This window comes from Loxodonta africana, chromosome 1 (genome assembly GCF_030014295.1).
Source record: "Loxodonta africana isolate mLoxAfr1 chromosome 1, mLoxAfr1.hap2, whole genome shotgun sequence".
NCBI lineage: Eukaryota > Metazoa > Chordata > Mammalia > Proboscidea > Elephantidae > Loxodonta > Loxodonta africana.
This window is the reverse complement of record NC_087342.1, coordinates 158,186,768-158,205,053: the sequence shown is the minus strand read 5'-3', so window position 1 is coordinate 158,205,053 and position 18,286 is coordinate 158,186,768.

The window sequence follows — 18,286 nt, the reverse complement described above, 5'->3', positions numbered from 1 at the left end:
TTCATCATCAAAAAGAACATTTCAAGATCTATCCCGAAGTACAACGCTGTCAGTGGTAGGATAATATCCATACTCTTCCAAGGAAGACCAGTTAATAAGACCATTATTCAAATTTACCCACCAACCACTAGGGCCAAAGATGAAGAAATAGAAGATTTTTATCAGCTGCTGCAGCCTGAAATTGATTGAACATGTGATCAAGATGGATTGATAATTACTGGTGATTGGAATGCAAAAGTTGGAAACAAAGAAGAAGGATCAGTAATTGGAAAATATGGCCTTGATGATAGAAACAATGCCAGAGATCGAATGATAGAATTTTGCAAGACCAACGACTTCTTCATTGCAAATACCTTCTTTCACCAACATAAACAGTGGACCTTGCCAGATGGAACACAAAGAAATCAAATTGACTACATCTGTGAAAAGAGATGATGGAAAAGCTCAATATCATCAGTCAGAACAAGACCAGAAGCCAACTGTGGAACAGACCATCAATTGCTCATATGCAAGTTCAAGCTGAAATTGAAGGAAATCAGAGCAAGTCCAAGAGAGCCAAAACATGACCTTGAGTATATCTCACCTGAATTTAGAGACCATCTGAAGAATAGATTTGAGGCATTGAACACTAGTGACTGAAGACCAGACGGGTTGTGGAATGACATCAAGGACATTACACATGACTAAAGCAAGAGGTCATTGAAAAGACAGGAAAGAAAGAAAAGACCAAGATAGATATCAGAGGAAGCTCTGAAACTTGCTCTCAAACATCGAGCAGCTAAAGCAAAGGGAAAAATTGATGAAGTAAAAGAACTGAACAGAAAATTTCAAAGGGCATCTCAAGAAGACAAAGTAAAGTATTATAATGACATGTGCAAAGAGTTAGAGAGGGAAAACTAAAAGGGAAGAACAAGTTCAGCGTTTTTCCAGCTGAAAGAACTGAAGAAAAAATTCAAGCCTTGAGTTGAAATAGTGAAGGATTCCATGGGGAAAATATTAAATGATGCGGGAAGCATCAAAAGAAGATGGAAATCTTAAACAGTTAGAAATAGAACTACCATACAACCCAGAAATCCCACTCCTCGGAATATACCCTAGAGATACAAGAGCCTTCACACAAACAGATATATGCACACCCATGTTTATTGCAGCTCTGTTTACAATAGCAAAAAGCTGGAAGCAACCAAGGTGTCCATCAACGGATGAATGGGTAAATAAATTGTGGTATATTCACACAATGGAATACTACGCATCGATAAAGAACAGTGACGAATCTGTGAAACATTTCATAATATGAAGGAACCTGGAAGGCATTATGCTGAGCGAAATTAGTCAGAGGCAAAAGGACAAATATTGTATAAGACCACTATTATAAGATCTTGAGAAATAGTATAAACTGAGAAGAACATATACTTTTGTGGTTACGAGGCGGGGAGGGAGGGAGGGTGGGAGAGGGTTTTTCCTGATTAATTAGTAGATAAGAACTGCTTTAGGTGAAGGGAAGGACAATACTCAATACACGGAAGGTCAGCTCAATTGGACTGGACCAAAAGCAAAGAAGTTTCCAGGATAAACTGAATGCTTCAAAGGTCAGCGGAGCAAGGGTGGAGGTTTGGGGACCATGGTTTAAGGGGACTTCTAAGTCAATTGGCAAAATAATTCTATTATGAAAACATTCTGCATTCCACTTTGAAATGTGGCCTCTGGGGTCTTAAATGCTATCAAGCGGCCATCTAAGATGCTTCAATTGGTCTCAACTCACCTGGATCAAAGGAGAATGAAGAACACCAAGGCCACACGACAACTAAGAGCCCAAGAGACAGAAAGGGCCACATGAACCAGAGACCTACATCATCCTGAGACCAGAAGAACTAGTTGGTGCCCGGCCACAACGGATGACTGCCCTGACAGGGAGCACAACAGAGAACCCCTGAGGGAACAGGAGATCAGTGGGATGCAGACCCCAAATTCTCATAAAAAGACCAGACTTAATGGTCTGACTGAGACTAGAGGAATCCTGGCGACCATGGCCCCCAAACCTTCTGTTGGCCCAGGACAGGAACCATTCCCAAAGACAACTCATCAGACATGAAAGGGACTGGACAGTGGGTAGGTGAGAGATGCTGATGAAGAGTGAGCTACTTGTATCAGGTGGACACTTGAGACTGTGTTGGCATCTCCTGTCTGGAGGGAGGATAGGAGGATAGCGAGAGTTGGAAGCTGGCAAAATTGTCACAAAAGGAGAGACTGGAAGGGCTGACTCATTAGGGGGAGAGCAAGTGGGAGTAAGGAGTAAGGTGTATATAAACTTATATGTGACAGTCTGACTTGATTTGTAAATGTTCACTTGAAGCTCAATAAAAGTTAATAAAAAAAAAAAGAAGAAGAAGATGGAAGGAATATACAGAGTCATTATACCAAAAAGAATTAGTTGATGTTCAACCATTTTAAGAGGTGGCATATATTCAGGAACAGATGGTATTGAAGGAGGAAATCCAAGCTGCTCTGAAGGCATGGGCGAAAAACAAGGATCCAGGAATTGATGGAATACCAATTGAGATGTTTCAACAAACAGATGCAGCGCTGGAGGTGCTCACTCATCTATGCCAAGAAATATGGAAGACAGCTTCCTGGCCAACTGATTGGAAGAGATCCATATTTATGCCTATTCCCAAGAAAGGTGATCCAACTGAACGTGGAAATTATAGAACAATATCATTAACATTACACGCAAGGAAAATTCTGCTTAAGATCATTCAAAAATGGCTGCAGCAGTATATTGACAGGGAACTGCCAGGTATTCGGGCCGGTTTCAGAAGAAGATGTGGAACAAAAGATATCAATGCTGATGTCAGACGGATCCTGGTTGAAAGCAGAGAATACCGGAAGGATGTTTACCTGTGTTTTATTGACTATGCAAAGGCATTTGACTGTCTGGATCAGAACAAATTATGGATAACACTGCGAAGAATGTGAATTCCAGAACACTTAATTGTGCTCCTGAGGAATCTTTACATAGATCAAGAGGCAGTTGTTCAGACAGAACAAGGGGATGCTGAGTGGTTTAAAGTCAGGAAAGGTGTGCATCAGAGTTGTATTCTTTCACCATACCTATTCAATCTCTACGCTGAGCAAATAATATGAGAAGCTGGACTATACGAAGAAGAATGGGGTATCAGGTTTGGAGGAAGACTCATTAACAACCTGCATCATGCAGATGATACAATCTTGCTTGTTGAAAGTGAAGAGGGCTTGAAGCACTTACTAATGAAGGTCAAAGACCACAGCCTTCAGTATGGATTGCATCTCAACATCAAGAAAACAAAAATCTTCACAAATGGACCAATGAGCAACATCGTGATAAATGGAGAAAAGATTGAAGATGTCAAGGATTTCATTTTACTTGGATCCACAATCAACACCCATGGAAGCAGCAATCAAGAAATCAAAAGATGCATTGCATTGGGTAAATCTGCTGCAAAGGACCTCTTGAAAGTGTTGAAGAGCAAAGACATCACCTTGAAGACTAAGGTGTGCTGGACCAAAGCCATGGTATTTTCAATCACATCATATGCATGTGAAAGCTGGACAATGAATAAGGAAGAACGAATAAGAATTGACACTTTGATTTGTTGCGTTGGTGAAGAATATTGAATATATCATAGATTGCAAAAAGAATGAACAAATCTGTCTTAGAAGAAGTACAACCAGCATGCTCCTTAGAAGCAAGGATGGCGAGACTGTGTCTTACGTGCTTTGGACATGATGTCAGGAGGGATCAGTCCCTGGAGAAGGACATCATGCTTGGCAGAGTACAGGGTCAGCGGAAAAGAGGAAGGCCCTCAACAACGTGGATTGACACAGTGGCCGCAACAGTGAGCTCAAGCATGACAACGATTGTAAGGATGGCTGAGGACTGGGCAGTGTTTCATTCTGTCGTGCATAGGGTCACTATGAATCGGAACCAAGTGGATGGCACCTAACAACAACAACAAAAGCACATCATTTAATATTTTCCCATGGAATCCTTCTATATTGCAATTCAAGTCTCGAATCTTTTTTTCCAGCTCTTTCAGCTTAAGAAATGCCAAGGTGTTCTTCCCTTTTGGTTTTCTATCTCCGGATCTCTGCACGTTATTATAATTCTTTACTTTTTCTTCTCAAGCCACTCTTTAAAATCATCTGTTCTGCTTTTACTTCACTATTTCTTCCTTTTGTTTTAGCTACTCAAGGTTCAAGAGCAATTTTCAGAGTCTATTCTGACATCCACTTTGGTCTTTTCTTTCTTTCCTGTCTCTCAGTTTGTCACACTGTGTGGGCTTGCATGCTGCTGTGATGCTGGAAACTATGCCTTCAGTATTCAAATATCAGCAGGGTCGGCCATGGCAGACAAGTTTAAGCTAAGCTTCTGGACTAAGACAGACTAGGTAGAAGGACTTGGCGGTCTACTTCTGAAAAGAATTAGCCAGTAAAAACCTTATGAATAGCTGTGGAAGATTGATACGCTTCTGGAAGCTGAGACCCCCAGGTTGGAAGGTCCTCAAAATACAACTAGGGAAGAGCTGCCTCCTCAAAGTAGAGTTGATCTTAATGACATGGATGCAGCCAAGTTTTCGGAATCTTTATTTGCTGATGTGGCACAGCTCGAAATGAGAAGAAACAGCTGCAAACATCTATTAAAAATTGGAATGTTGCACGTACAAAGTATGAATCCAAGAAAACTGGAAGTTGTCAAAAATGAAATGAAATACATAAATATTGATATCCTAGGCATTAGTGAATGGAACTGAACTAGTATTAGCCATTTTGAATTGAAGAATCATGTGGTATACTATGCCGAGAATGACAACTTTAAGAGGAATCGCATGGCATTCATCGTCAAAAAGAACATTCAAGATCTGTCCTGAAGTACAGCACTGTCAGTAATTAGGATAATAGGATGGGTTAATATCCATATACCTACAGGGAGACCAGTTAATATGATTATTATTCAAATTTACACACCAACCACTAAGGCCAAAGATTAAGAAATTAAAGATTTTTACCAACTTCTACAGTCTGAAATTGATCAACCATGCGATCAGGATGCATTGATAATTACTGGAAACAAAGAATAAGGATCGGTAGTTGGAAAATAGGGCTTTGGTGATAAAAAGGATGCCAGAGATCACATGATAGAATTTTACAAAACGAATGACTTCTTCATTGCAAATACGTTTTTTAACAACATAAATGGCAACTATGCACATGGACCTCACCAGATGTTATACACAGGAATCAAATCGACTACATCTGTAGAAAGAAATGATGGAAAAACTCAATATTATCAGTCAGAACAAGGCCAGGGGCCAACCGTGGAACAGACCTTCAATTGCTCATATGCAAATTCAAGTTGAAACTGAAGAAAATTAGAACAAGTTCATGAGAGTCAAAGTATGGCCTTGAGTTTATCCCACTTGAATTTAGATACCATCTGAAAGACAGATTTGATGCATTGAACACTAATGACTGAAGACCAGGTGAGTTGTGGAATGACATCAAGGACCTCATACATGAAGAAAGCAAGAGGTCATTAAAAAGACAGGAGAGAGATAAATAGCTTTATTCATTCATTCACTTAATTAATAGTTATTGAGTGTCTTCTTTGTGTCCTGTACTATGGAAGACACTGGGGAACAGTCAAAGAGGAAAATGGTATTTGGCCAGAGTCAATTACGTGACAGCAGATATGTAAAGGACATTAAATAAACAACTGAAATTGTGACGTGCTTCACAAAATGGGAATACACGGAATGCTCTGGAAATCTTGAATGAAAGAGATTAGGATTCCTGATCCCTTAGTGAGATGGATTGACACAGTGGATGCAACAATGGGCTCAAACATAGCAAATATTATGAGGACGGCACAGGACCAGACATTTTGTTCTGTTCCACATAGGGTCACTATGAGTTGGAACCAACTTCACGGCACCTAACAACAACAATCCTCACTGCCAGTCATGAAGTGGCTCTCGCTGCTAGGTTTTAAAACATATTTGGAGAGGGAAAGAGAGGAGGCAAATTACTCTTTATTACTAGCTGGAATTTAGCCACAAACCTTCATGCAACATTACTTTATAGTGGACAACCTTTAAACAATCTAGCTCATATTCCTTCTCTTAATGACTGCCTCTGGTTCCCATTTTGTTTGACAAAGTTAGGTGTGGAGGTGAAAATAAACTTTACTCAAAGGAAATTGAGGGAATGATCATCTTCTTACAAGAGGAGAAAATGGAGGAGAGACAGAGAATAAGCAAAAAGGGATACATACACACATATACACACACGTACATCCAAAGGAAAGAGGACGAATTTCCTAAAAACAAGATCTCTGAATCACTTTTGTACTTGCTACATAAGATTTGAAAACCCCAGTGGCGTAGTGGTTTAGTGCTATGGCTGCCAACCAAAAGGTCAGCAGTTTGAATCTACCAGGAGCTCCTTGGAAACTCTATCATAAGATTTTACTTCTTAGCATCATTGCATAATAATGGTGTGAACTGTGACCCCCATCAGTGCCGAAAGACAGATTGAATTCTGCAAGAGATCAAGTTTTCCGTTAATCAGCATGATCTGAACTCTGATGAGGGCAACACAGAAAAGAAGAAAAAACTGAGCAGGAGATGCTGCAGAGGAAGAATAGACAATGATAAGTTAATGACTAGGGTTTCAAGGATTAATAAGAAAGAAAATGGTAGTACCATTAATAGAACATGGGACATGTATATAATAAACAGGGTTACGAGAAGTATATAATGAATGTGTGTATGTGTTTAATTCTGGATATGCTGAATTGGAAGGGCTGGTGTAGCACTGAGGTAGAGAAGTGCACCTGAGAGCAGGAAAAAAAGGTACATATTTTATGTTAGCTCTTGGAATTGAATATACAGATTGGAAAGTCATCTCCTTGGAGGTGATTATTGACATCTTGGTAAGTGATTAATGGCCACAAACGGAAATTAAGAAAAGTTTAAGATGAAGTTGGGAATAAATTTAACATCCAGATGAGTGAAATGGAAGATGAGCCAGAAGACATAGAGGAGGGTGCTAAGGGGATATTTAGGATAATTTCAGTGCTCATGGGGCAAGGAAGAAAAACGTTTCAAGGAAAAAAAAAAGTGTGATGGAAAATACTTATAATGAATTACAGAGATATCAAGGAGAAGGGGATTAAAATATAAGCTGTGGAATTTATTTTAAAAAGTAGTTTATTAACGTGGCAGTGGTAGAAGATGGATTGTAAAAAGTTTAGGATTGAATGATTGAATGGGAGATGGAGAATGTATGTAGTAATCTGAGGGGCTGCCATGATTGAAAGGCTATTCTTCACTTTTTTTGTTGTTTTGTTTTCATTGCAAAGAACTGAGCATTTTCAGTCGATGGGGAAATGTTGATAATGCAAGACAAAATAGAAATGGCTAATGTGAGAAACCCTGGTGGCATAGTGGTTAAGTGCCACAGCTGTTAACCAAAAAGTTGGGAGTTTGAATCCACCAGGCTCTCCTTGGAAACTCTATGGGGCCATTCTACTCTGTCCTATAGGGTTGCTATGAGTCAGAATTGATTCGATGGCAAAGGATTTGGGGTTTTTTTGTTGTTGTTGTTAATGTGAAAAAGGATGCGAAAGACATTGAAAGGTATTGTATTAAGAGGAAAAGGGGGCAATGAGATTTAGCTTACAGAAAAAAAAAATTTTTAAGTGGGAGAAGAAAGAAATGAGTAGGCTGATAACAGTTGGCTTCAGGCTTCCTTGTAAAGTAGGCTGGAAGGCCATCTTACAAAAATGAAATTTCATTCAGCTAAGGCTTAGTGGCTTAGTGGAGAAGTAAGTGGATGAGAAAAGGAGTAATAAGGGGAATAGAAAATAATTGATTTAAGAAAAAGTGATGATGATGTTGAGTAGGATTAATAGGAAGGAATGACTAGAAGTTTCAAAATAGAAAAATTATAGTTAGAAAAATGTCTGGTGAATGTCAGAGAAATAAGAGAATGGAGTGTTCTTGTGCTTCACAAGAAACAGTGCTAACTTTAAGACTTTGGTAAACAAAGAAATGTATTTTACCATTTCTCCTAGTTATCTAGTGCTGCTATAACAGATATATCACAAACAGGTGGCTTTAACAAGCAGAAATTTATTTTCTCACAATTTAGGAACTTAAAAGTCTGAATTTAGGGTGCCAGTTCTAGAAGAAGGCTTTTTTCTCTGTAGGTTCTAGAGGAAGATTCTTGTCTCTTTGAGCTTCTGCTCCTGGGAGGTCTTCATTGGCTTGACATCTCTCTTCCTCCATCACTGATCACTAGCTTGCTTGTTTAATCTCTTTTATATCTCAAAAGATATTGACTCCAGATACACCCTATGCTAATCCTGTCTCATTAACATAACAAAGGCAACCCATTCATAAATGGGATTATAACCACAGAAGTAGAGGTTAGAATCGACAACCTATTTTTTAGGATCACAATTCAATCCATATCATTCTATTCTTCAGCTCCCTTCCCCCAAAAATCCATGCCCTCACCACATGCAAAATATTTTCACCCCATCACATTATCCTAAAAGTCTTAAATCAACTTCAAGTTCAAAATCTCATGTTCTGAATCATCTAAATCACGTATGGATGAGACGTTAGGTGTATTGCATGCTGGGGCAAAATTCCTCTTCATTTGTGAATCTGTGAAATCTAGAATACAAGTTATCTGTTTCCAGAGTACAATGGTGGAACAAGCACCAAGCAAATCCAAATCCCAGCAGAACAATTTAAATTAGCTCCCAAAGCATGAAAATAATCCTGTCTTCTTTGAGACCATCTAGGCAATGGTCTTGCCCTCCAGATTCTGAGTGTTAGCCATTTCCTCTGGATTCTGGCTGGTAGTCCCTTCGCCTGGGGCTTCAATTCTGCCTTCCAGGATGACAACTCTGCTCCTTGGCTTTGGGTGGCTACATTCTCCCAGTCCATCTGAGTGGTGGCTCCATCCCATTGGCCCTGGCAGGCCCAGTCCTTCTGCCCCTTGGGCATGGCAGCAATACCAACTCAGCTTTGGGCAGTGGTCCCATCCCCCAGCACACTTTAACAGCAGCCCTATGCTCTGGAACTGAGTTAGCAAAAATCCAACTCTTTGAAACCTAGAAGGTTGTGGCCCCCATTTGAGATTCAGGAAACCATGGCCCCACCCTTTGAAAACAAGAAGGCCCTGCTTCCCTTGCTCCTTCTAACATTTCTGCTGATTTTCAAGCTCCTCCATGGATGGTCCTTTTTCTTAGATGACAACAGATGTAACTCGTTTGACCTGTTTCTTGCTTGTAGAATTCCAGGAGACAGACAGTGTTCTTTCTCTATCCCCTTCGGTCTAAACTGATGGTTTTTCTTCTATGGTAGTTTGTTAGATCCAACAGTCACAGACTTAATGTCTTTAACAAAACATTGTGTAGCCAAATCCTTGTTGAACATTCTAAGACTTGTGTCCTTAGTTTGTACAACAGAATTTTCCAAATCTTTGAGTTCTGTTTTCATTTTGCACAGTTCATTTTTAAGTCTTTTCTGCCACATTTTATTAAAAGCTGCAAGGAGAAATCACTCAGCCCCTTTAAGATCTTGCTTAGAAATCTCATCCACCAGATATTCAAGTTCACCACTTATAAATTCTACCTTCCACCAAACATTTGAACATAATTCACACAATTTCTTTGCCCCTGAGTAAAAAGCATCACCCTTCTTCCATTGTGCAATCACATATTCATCATCTTCTTTTAAAGCCTCACCAAAAACACATTTAACATCCACATTTCTACCAACATTCTGTTGCTGGTGCCATACGTATTCTCTAAGATGATAGAGACTTTCTCTGTATCTTCACTTTCTTCTGAACCCTCACCAGAATTGCCTTTGATGGCTATAATTCTACCACTAGTCTTCAGAACGATGTAGGCTTTTCCTGTTACCAATTGCTGTTGACTTGATTCCAACTCATAGGGAACCTATAGGACAGTGTAGAACTGCCCATAGGGGCTTCAGTGAGTGGCTGGTGAATTTGAACTCCTGCCTCACCCTCTTTCTTTTATTATTCCGTTAGGCACCTTAAAACTCTTCCTGCCTCTACAATTACCCAATTCTCAAACTGCTTCCACATTTTAGACATCTGTTAGAGCAGCACCCCACTTTTCTGATACCAAATTCTGTCCTGGTTATTTAGTGCTGCTATAACAGAAATACCACAACTGGGTGGCTTTAACAATTAGATATTTATTTTCTCACAGTTTAGGAGACTAGAAGTCCAAATTCAGGATGTTGGCTTAGGAGAAGGCTTTTTTTCTCTGTCAACTCTGGAGGAAGGTCTTACTCTCTTTGAAATTCTCTCCTGGACAATCTTCATATGCTTGGTATCTCCCTTCACTCATCTCTGATTGCTAGCTTCTTATTTAATCTCTTTTATATATCAGAGAGATTGACTTAAGATACAGTCTACACTAATCCTGTCTCATTAACATAACAAGACAATCGATCTTCAAATGTATTTATTATACCACAGGTATAGAGGCTAGAATTTACAACACATATTTTTTGGGGGCCACAGTTCAATCCATAACAGCATCATTGGAGGAGTGGGAATGGGACTAAGATCAGACAAGTGACCCCAAAATAATTGCCTACTATTTTTTGTGTTTTTCTTAGCACTCCTGAACACATAGCGAACCATATTAGGAGCTAAAGTGTTACTTTGATTCTGTAAAAATGTCTCATCTTTGAATTATTTCAGAGGTTTTCATTAAAAACTTTTGATGCAAATTTTAATAGGCTGAGTATATACAGCCTTAGGAAAGTCAATTTGTTTCTAAAGAATCCTTTAATAGCTATTACAAAAAAAAACAAAAAAAATGATCTTAAAAAAAAGATGGATTAAGGTTGATGAATCTTATATCTCAGAAAATACAAAGCTAACTGGAAATACAAAATGCCTCAGTGCACAGGAATTGTTATTATAAAAAGGAATTATCTCAGTGAATATGCATTCACAAAGTGGTAAATAATGCTATTCACTCATAATCACACACTTTAAGCTGGAAAGAAATTACAGACATCTCCCATTAAGAAAGATAGCATTTTATGTTCTTGTAATATAGGCACAATAAATAGAATAATATCACAATACACTCAGCAAGTCTGAAAACTCACTGAGGTCATGTCTGTGTAACGATAATAGTAAGATTATGTATCACAAATTATATTGATCCCATGTTACCTATTCTCATTCTATTACAAAATAATGTAACTAAACAGATAACAGATAAATAAATTTTATATCTGGTTTCCTGCAACCAGGAAGACTTTGTTATATGTCACACCTACAAGGAGATAAACATATTCAGCAGGGCACATATTCACTTTCAGTGCAGTTCAGAGGAACAAAGAGGGCATAGACACTTTATTCTCTGTATCTGTTCTATTCTCCTCAGAAGCCTCCACCCCACTGGGTAGCTGAAAGAAAGAAAACTGAATGTACATAAACCAGTGATCTTACTTTGAGTCAATAACTTTAAACCACTCTGTAAGTAAGTCCCACTCTTCTAGATATTTTTTTTTTTTTCTGTTATCTATTTCTTCCCCTTTGAAAGAGGGCAATGACTTATGCAATCTCATATCAGCAGAGGATACTCATGCCTTGGTTCTATGTGGTATTCAATGGATCCTCCAGGGTCTTGGCTGTGGAGAAGCTTAGACTAGTCAGCTCTCTGGTCTGGTGAAGTGTGACTAATCATAGCTCACTCTGTAGGTGTCATACGCTGGCAGCCACTTCTGGAGACTATGGCTATAGAAATTTGTCTCCATGTCTCAAAATTCCTATCTTCGGTAACTTCCTCATCAAACTGTAAGTTTTCTAGACCATCTGTTGCCCTCTTATCATCTCTGCATCCTCATGGGTTATGGAGGAACTCCTAGAACTCCATTACAATAAGTAAAGCCCTACAAGGCCAAGAGTACTTCTTTAGGTCCATCTATCTACTTGCCTCTGGCCACCATCTCTGAGCCAGTACTCCTATGGTGCATTGGCATATTGAACTCAGAGAGTTTTTCTAGAGATTTGAAGCCTCCATTGCACTGTTCTTCAGGAATTATGCCACTTGCTACAATATTCTGAAACTCCATTCTATAAGTCTGGATGTTCTCAAAACTCACCTCAAACTTGGAGTACTTAGAGAAAAAAAGAGAAAGGAGCTTTGGCCCAGAAACCATGTTATCTTATCTACTCTATGACGGCAAGATTTATGACCTATTACCATAGGCAGATAGATATCGTCTCTGCAGTATGAAAAAAAAAAAGGCATGGCTGGAGTTTATCAGGCCTCCTATACTAAAAGAATTTAGTAAGTCCTTTTTTTTTTTTTTCTCTCCAGAAAAGCTTCGATAACAAGACAATTGTTTTTCAGCAAAGTCCTATTTTGAATATCATAAGCTGAATGCAGTATTAACTCTTTCTTTTCCTTTGGCTTCATTGTTTCTAGCTGACTAGGGAGACAATTGTGAACATATATCATAAAAAGAAGAAAAGAACATTATTCCACTAACTTCTTTTAAAATCATTCATTTACAAGAACCTAGTGAGCAAGACTCATATCTTATAATTTTCTTATTATCTCTCCACTTCTCAAGCCAAAATTGACTCCCTTATGTAATGAGTTATCTACAAGAGCATGTAGTTCTGGGATGATCCACTAACTGTATGATTAAAAAAAAAAAAAAACTGTATGATAAGCAAGCATAATTTTAACACTCAGTTTTTTAGTATTCTGCTTCCTGGTTCCTTAGAGATCTCCATGTGTATTGGCATGTATTTTACCCTATCCCTTCTCTGTTGGCTTGTTTACTCTCTTTTATCTCAAAATACAATACACTAATCCTGCCAGGGCAACTAGCTTCATACAGGTATAAAATATGGTAATCTATTTTTGTCCTAAACTGCTCTGATCCGGAACACCTACAGGAACCAATTTGACCACTCATGCATGTGCAATCTGGAAGTATGAGGAAGTTAAATACCCCACTGGGCAACTATTGACCAATGGTGGATATGAGCTATTGATAAGTGCCTATCTCTTTCATCCTTCAGACAGGCAATTCCGGGACACAACTTTTATGTATACATTGCAATCAAGCCAAGTTGCCACCAGTGGTGACAAATTCAAGATTGTACCCCAGTATTGGCTTTCTTTCCTTCCCTGTTCCATTCTGTCTGGCCTGCCACTCCTTTTCCCTTGAATTACTTCTGAAGATAAAGTATTTGCCTACTAACAATTGTCTCAGCCTCTATTTCCATGTGGACAACTTGACTATGATATTTTCCTAATGGTCTCAATGGTAAGTGATCACTTCTTTATTGCAGTAAGTATTTTCTGTTGATCTAATTATGCCTCCCTACATTTGGCTATAAAATCCTTTAAAGTGAACATTGCTTGCTATTCATTTTTATAATCATGATGCCTAGCACAGTGTTTTGAGCATTGTGCTGTTTTTATTAGGTGCCATTGAGTCAGCTCCAACTCATAATGACCCTATGTACAATAGAATAAAACACTACCTTATCCTGCACCATCCGCACAATCATTGAAGCCACTGTGTCAATCCATCTCGATGAGGGTCTTCCTCTTTTTTGCTGACCCTCTACTTTACCAAGCATGATGTTTGTCTCTAGGGACTGATCCCTCCCGATAACTTGTCCATACTATGTGACAAGTAGCCTTGCCATCCTTGTTTCTAAGGAGCATTCTGGTTGTACTTCTTCCAAGACAAATTTGTTCGTTCTTTTCGCAGTCCATGGTATATTCAATATTCTTCACCAACACCACAATTCAAAGGCATCAACTCTTCTTCAGTCTTCTTTATTGATAGTCCAGCTTTCACATACATATAAGGCGATTGAAAACACCATGGCTTAAGACAGGGTGCACCTTAGCCTTCAAAGTGACATCTTTATTTTTCAACACTTTAATTTGCACATTGTAGGTTTTCAATAATTATTTCTTGAATGAGGACATAAGTTTTAAATTCCTTAGAAGTAGATGGCATAATTAATAAAAACATATTTTTTCACTTTTTTAAATAATTTTTATTGTGCTTTAAGTGAAAGTTTACAAATCAAGTCAGTCTCTCACACAAAAACCCATACACACCTTGCTACACGCTCTCAATTACTCTCTCCCTAATGAGACAGCCCACTCTCTCTTTTGGTGTCTATTTTGCCATCTTCTAACCCCCTCCACCATCTCATCTCCCTTCCAAGCAGGAGATGCCAACATTGGTCTCAAGTGTCCACCTGATCCAAGAAGCTCACTCCTCACCAACATCCCTTTCCAACCCATTGTCCAGTTCCTTCCATGTCTGAAGAGTTGGCTTCAGGAATGGTTCCTGTCCTGGGCCAACAGAAGGTCTGGGGGCCATTACCACCGGGGTCCTTCTAGTCTCAGTCAGACCATTAAGTCTGGTTGTATGAGAATTTGGGGTCTGCATCCCACTGCTCTCCTGCTCCCTCAGGGGTTCTCTGTTGTGTTCCCTGTCAGGGCAGTCATTGGTTCTAGCCGGGCATCATCTAGTTCTTCTGGTCTCAGGATGATGCAGTCACTGGTTCATGTGGCCCCTTCTGTCTCTTGGGCTCGTAATCACCTTGTGTCCTTGGTGTTCTTCATTCTCCTTTAATCCAGGTGGGTTGAGACCAATTGATACATCTGAGATGGCTGCTTGCTAGCATTTAAGACCTCAGATGCCACTCTTCAAAGTGAGATGCAGAATGTTTTGTTAATAGATTTTATTATGCCAAATGACTTAGATGTCCCCTGAAACCATGGTCCCCAGACCCTTGCCCCTGCTACGCTGGCCTTCAAAGCATTCAGTTTATTAAGGAAACTTCTTTGCTTTTGGTTTAGTCCAATTGTGCTGACCTCCCCTGTACTGCGTGCTGTCTTTTCCTCCACCTAAAGTAGTTCTTATCTACTATCTAATTAGTGAATACCCCTTTCCCACCCTGCCTACCTTCCCCCTCTAGTAACCACGGAAGAATGTTAATAAAAACACATTTTGTCTGCAAACCTAGGTAAGTATCTTCCTTGAGAAATGTGTACCATAAACATATGGTCAATGAGCCAAATAAAATTCTTATTATTTAAAACAAAATCCTCAAAATAGATACAAACTCTTCCAATCTAGATTTTCAGAAGCATCTCTTCTGAAAATAATAGCCAGAGATTTATGAGTAAATTTGAAATATTTTATGGGTTTATGGAGCACCAGCATCCTGGGAGGATCATCTGAGGTTGTTTCTATGGACATCAGAGAAAAGAATATAACTTAGAAAATAATCAAGTTGCTATAGAAATGAGCAGTATGTTCACATAGAAAGCACACTCATCATTCCCCTTGGTCTTTATTGCATAATGTTCTATAGTAATAAAGGAAAATTCCTTGCCAAAAAAAAAAAAAAGTCTACTTTTCTATTTGTTGATCAGGTTTTTCAAATTTCTGCTAAGTCAACATATTTTATCTTAAAGAATTATAACTATTCTTCCTTTTTCTATTTGACTTTCTTAAAATTAATTTCCCACACAGAGTAGGCAAAACAATTTTTAAACATGCAAGCCACATCATGTCATTGCTATGCTTAAAGCAGAGGGGTTGTTAGAGCAAATCCAAGTCCTTACCATGAGCCACATAGCCCTCTATGATTTTGCATTTATTTGCCTCTCACACATTTTGTACCATTCTCCCTCTTGGTTACTGTGGTAGCCACACCATCCTGCATTTGCTAACATCCTGAACCCTTTCTCACTTTGGAAAGTTCACTGTACTTCCCTCTAAATGGGATGTTCTTCTATCTTTTTGCATGTCTGGATCTTTATTATCATTAAGGTATCAATTTAATGTTACCTCCTTTTTTTTTTTCCTGAAGGTAATCCTTATCTGACAATCATGTCTAATGAAATGATAGTTATTTCTTCCATAGAACCTTTTACATTCCGACATTAATTTATACATTAACTTATTTGTCATCTATCTTCCATGTCCCCATGCCCCAGGTCCATGAGAGCGGAGAAATTGTCTTTTGCATGCATTGCTGTATTTCTAGTGCTCTGCATAAAAAAAAAAAAATAGCAGGTGGTAATTCAATAAATCTCTGTTGAATATGTGATTGAGAAATAGTATAACACAGCAAGAAAGTACATACTTTGGAGTCACACTGGCTTTTAGTAGCAGCCTCACTGCCCACTAGCTATGCATATATATATATAAAACCCAACCCAGTAACCCAGATATATATATACATATATATATATATACACACACACCATGGGAAACTTACTTGACCACCCTCTGCCTAAGTAAAATGGAGATTGTAAAAGTACCTACCTCATAATATTGTGGTGCAGATTAAGTGCCTGGAACCCAGCCCTGAATACAGTAAGCCCTTACTACACATTAGCTATTATCAGTCAGGATGGTTTAAAAAAAAAGAAATAAGGGGAATATACCCAAACCCAACCACTGCCATTGAGTTGATTGCAACTCATAGAGACGCTGTAGAACAGAGTAGAAGTGTCCCATAAGATTACCAAGGCTGTAAATCTTTACAAAAGCAGACTGCCACATCTTTCTCTCACAGAACAGCTGGTGAGTTAGAACTGCCAACCTTTCAGTTTGCATCTGAGCACTTGAACCACTGCACCAAGGGGAATATAGTCTTATTTAATGAGATGGTGGGCTTCCTGTATCTTCACCATTAATTTGTGTCTATACTGTTGTTAGTTGCCATTGAATCAATTCCAACCCATGGCAAACCCATACATGCAGAGAAGAACTGCACCATAGGGTTTCCAAGGCTGTGATCTTCAGAAGTAGATCGCCAGGCTTGTCTTCCAAGGTCCCTTGTATGAGTTCGAACTGCCAACTTTTCAGCTAGTAGTCAGACATTTAACCATTAGTGTCACCCAGTGACTCCTAATTTGTATCTATGTGCTCTAACGTTTAGGGGGAGGGAGGAGGTGGTGGTTATTCTCCATTCCCTTTATGAAGTAAGAGGAAATTTTAAATTCCCACCTTCAGTATGGGTCCTGAGCGACCTGGCCTGATCAGGTGGTGATTTAGAAATGGCTAAGAAAAATTTCTAGGAGACAGAATTAACCTTAATGGAGCACCACATGTGAGAGAGTCCTCAGATAGAAGGGGCAGGGCGGGGTGGGGGGGACAAAAACTCACTGCTGTAGAGCCAATCCCAACTCATAGTGACCCTACAAGACAGTAGAACTGCCTCATAGGGTATTCAAGTCTGTAAATCTTTAGGGAAGCGGAATGCCACAGCTGGTGGTTTTGAACTGCAAACCTTTTGGTTAGCAGCTGAGCACTTTAACCAATGTGCCACCATGGTTCCTGCAGGATAGGGAAATATCAGAATTTCCTGAGCTTAACTCCTCAAAATGTTAAATAGTTTTCAAAAGAGACTATGTACTGCTGAAAAGCAAGATTTTAAACCAGAAGTGATAAGGTATGCTAAATATAAGTTTTACGTTTTTTTTTTGTTTGTTGTTCCCCATAATCTTTCGAAGTTAGGGCTGCATAGCAAAAGGATAGCAGCAATAGAATGAATGATAACGTATTTTATACATTTGAGTAATAGTGTGTACATTTTTTAAGTTCTGTAATATACATTTATACTTACTGAAAACAACTTTGAATAATTTGGAAAAAATGTTATGAAGGAGATTAACCAATTATGCCATATTTGATGCTAAGGAAAAGGTTTCCAAGCTTGTGTGGGCAAGAGTATTATGTGGAGATATTGTAAAGTTACAGATATGCACCCCTTAACTCCAAAGAGTCTCATTTAGTAGGGGTTTGGTAAGCCCATAGATTTGTGTTATACGAACTCATTAGATGAGCAATCATGTTGCAGACTTATGAGAATTAAACCTAAATAAAACTTTCTGTTCTGAAGCTTTTCAAACTGATGGTTACTACTAATCAAAAAGGAGGTTAGCAGCTTTTATAGGAGTATTCTTTGGGGACAAGGCATCTAGATTTTGCTGAAAGACAACAGCAAAAAATCATTGAAAATGCAAATACTGTCTGCTTGTGATCTGAAAATATAACGAAAATTTGATTTATTCTAGTGACTGTTAACCAGAAAAAGTTCATTCTGGAGACTGAAAAATCAGTATAATTCAAATGTTTAGGGGAAAAGAACATTACAAAGAAGAGAAAATTTAGTA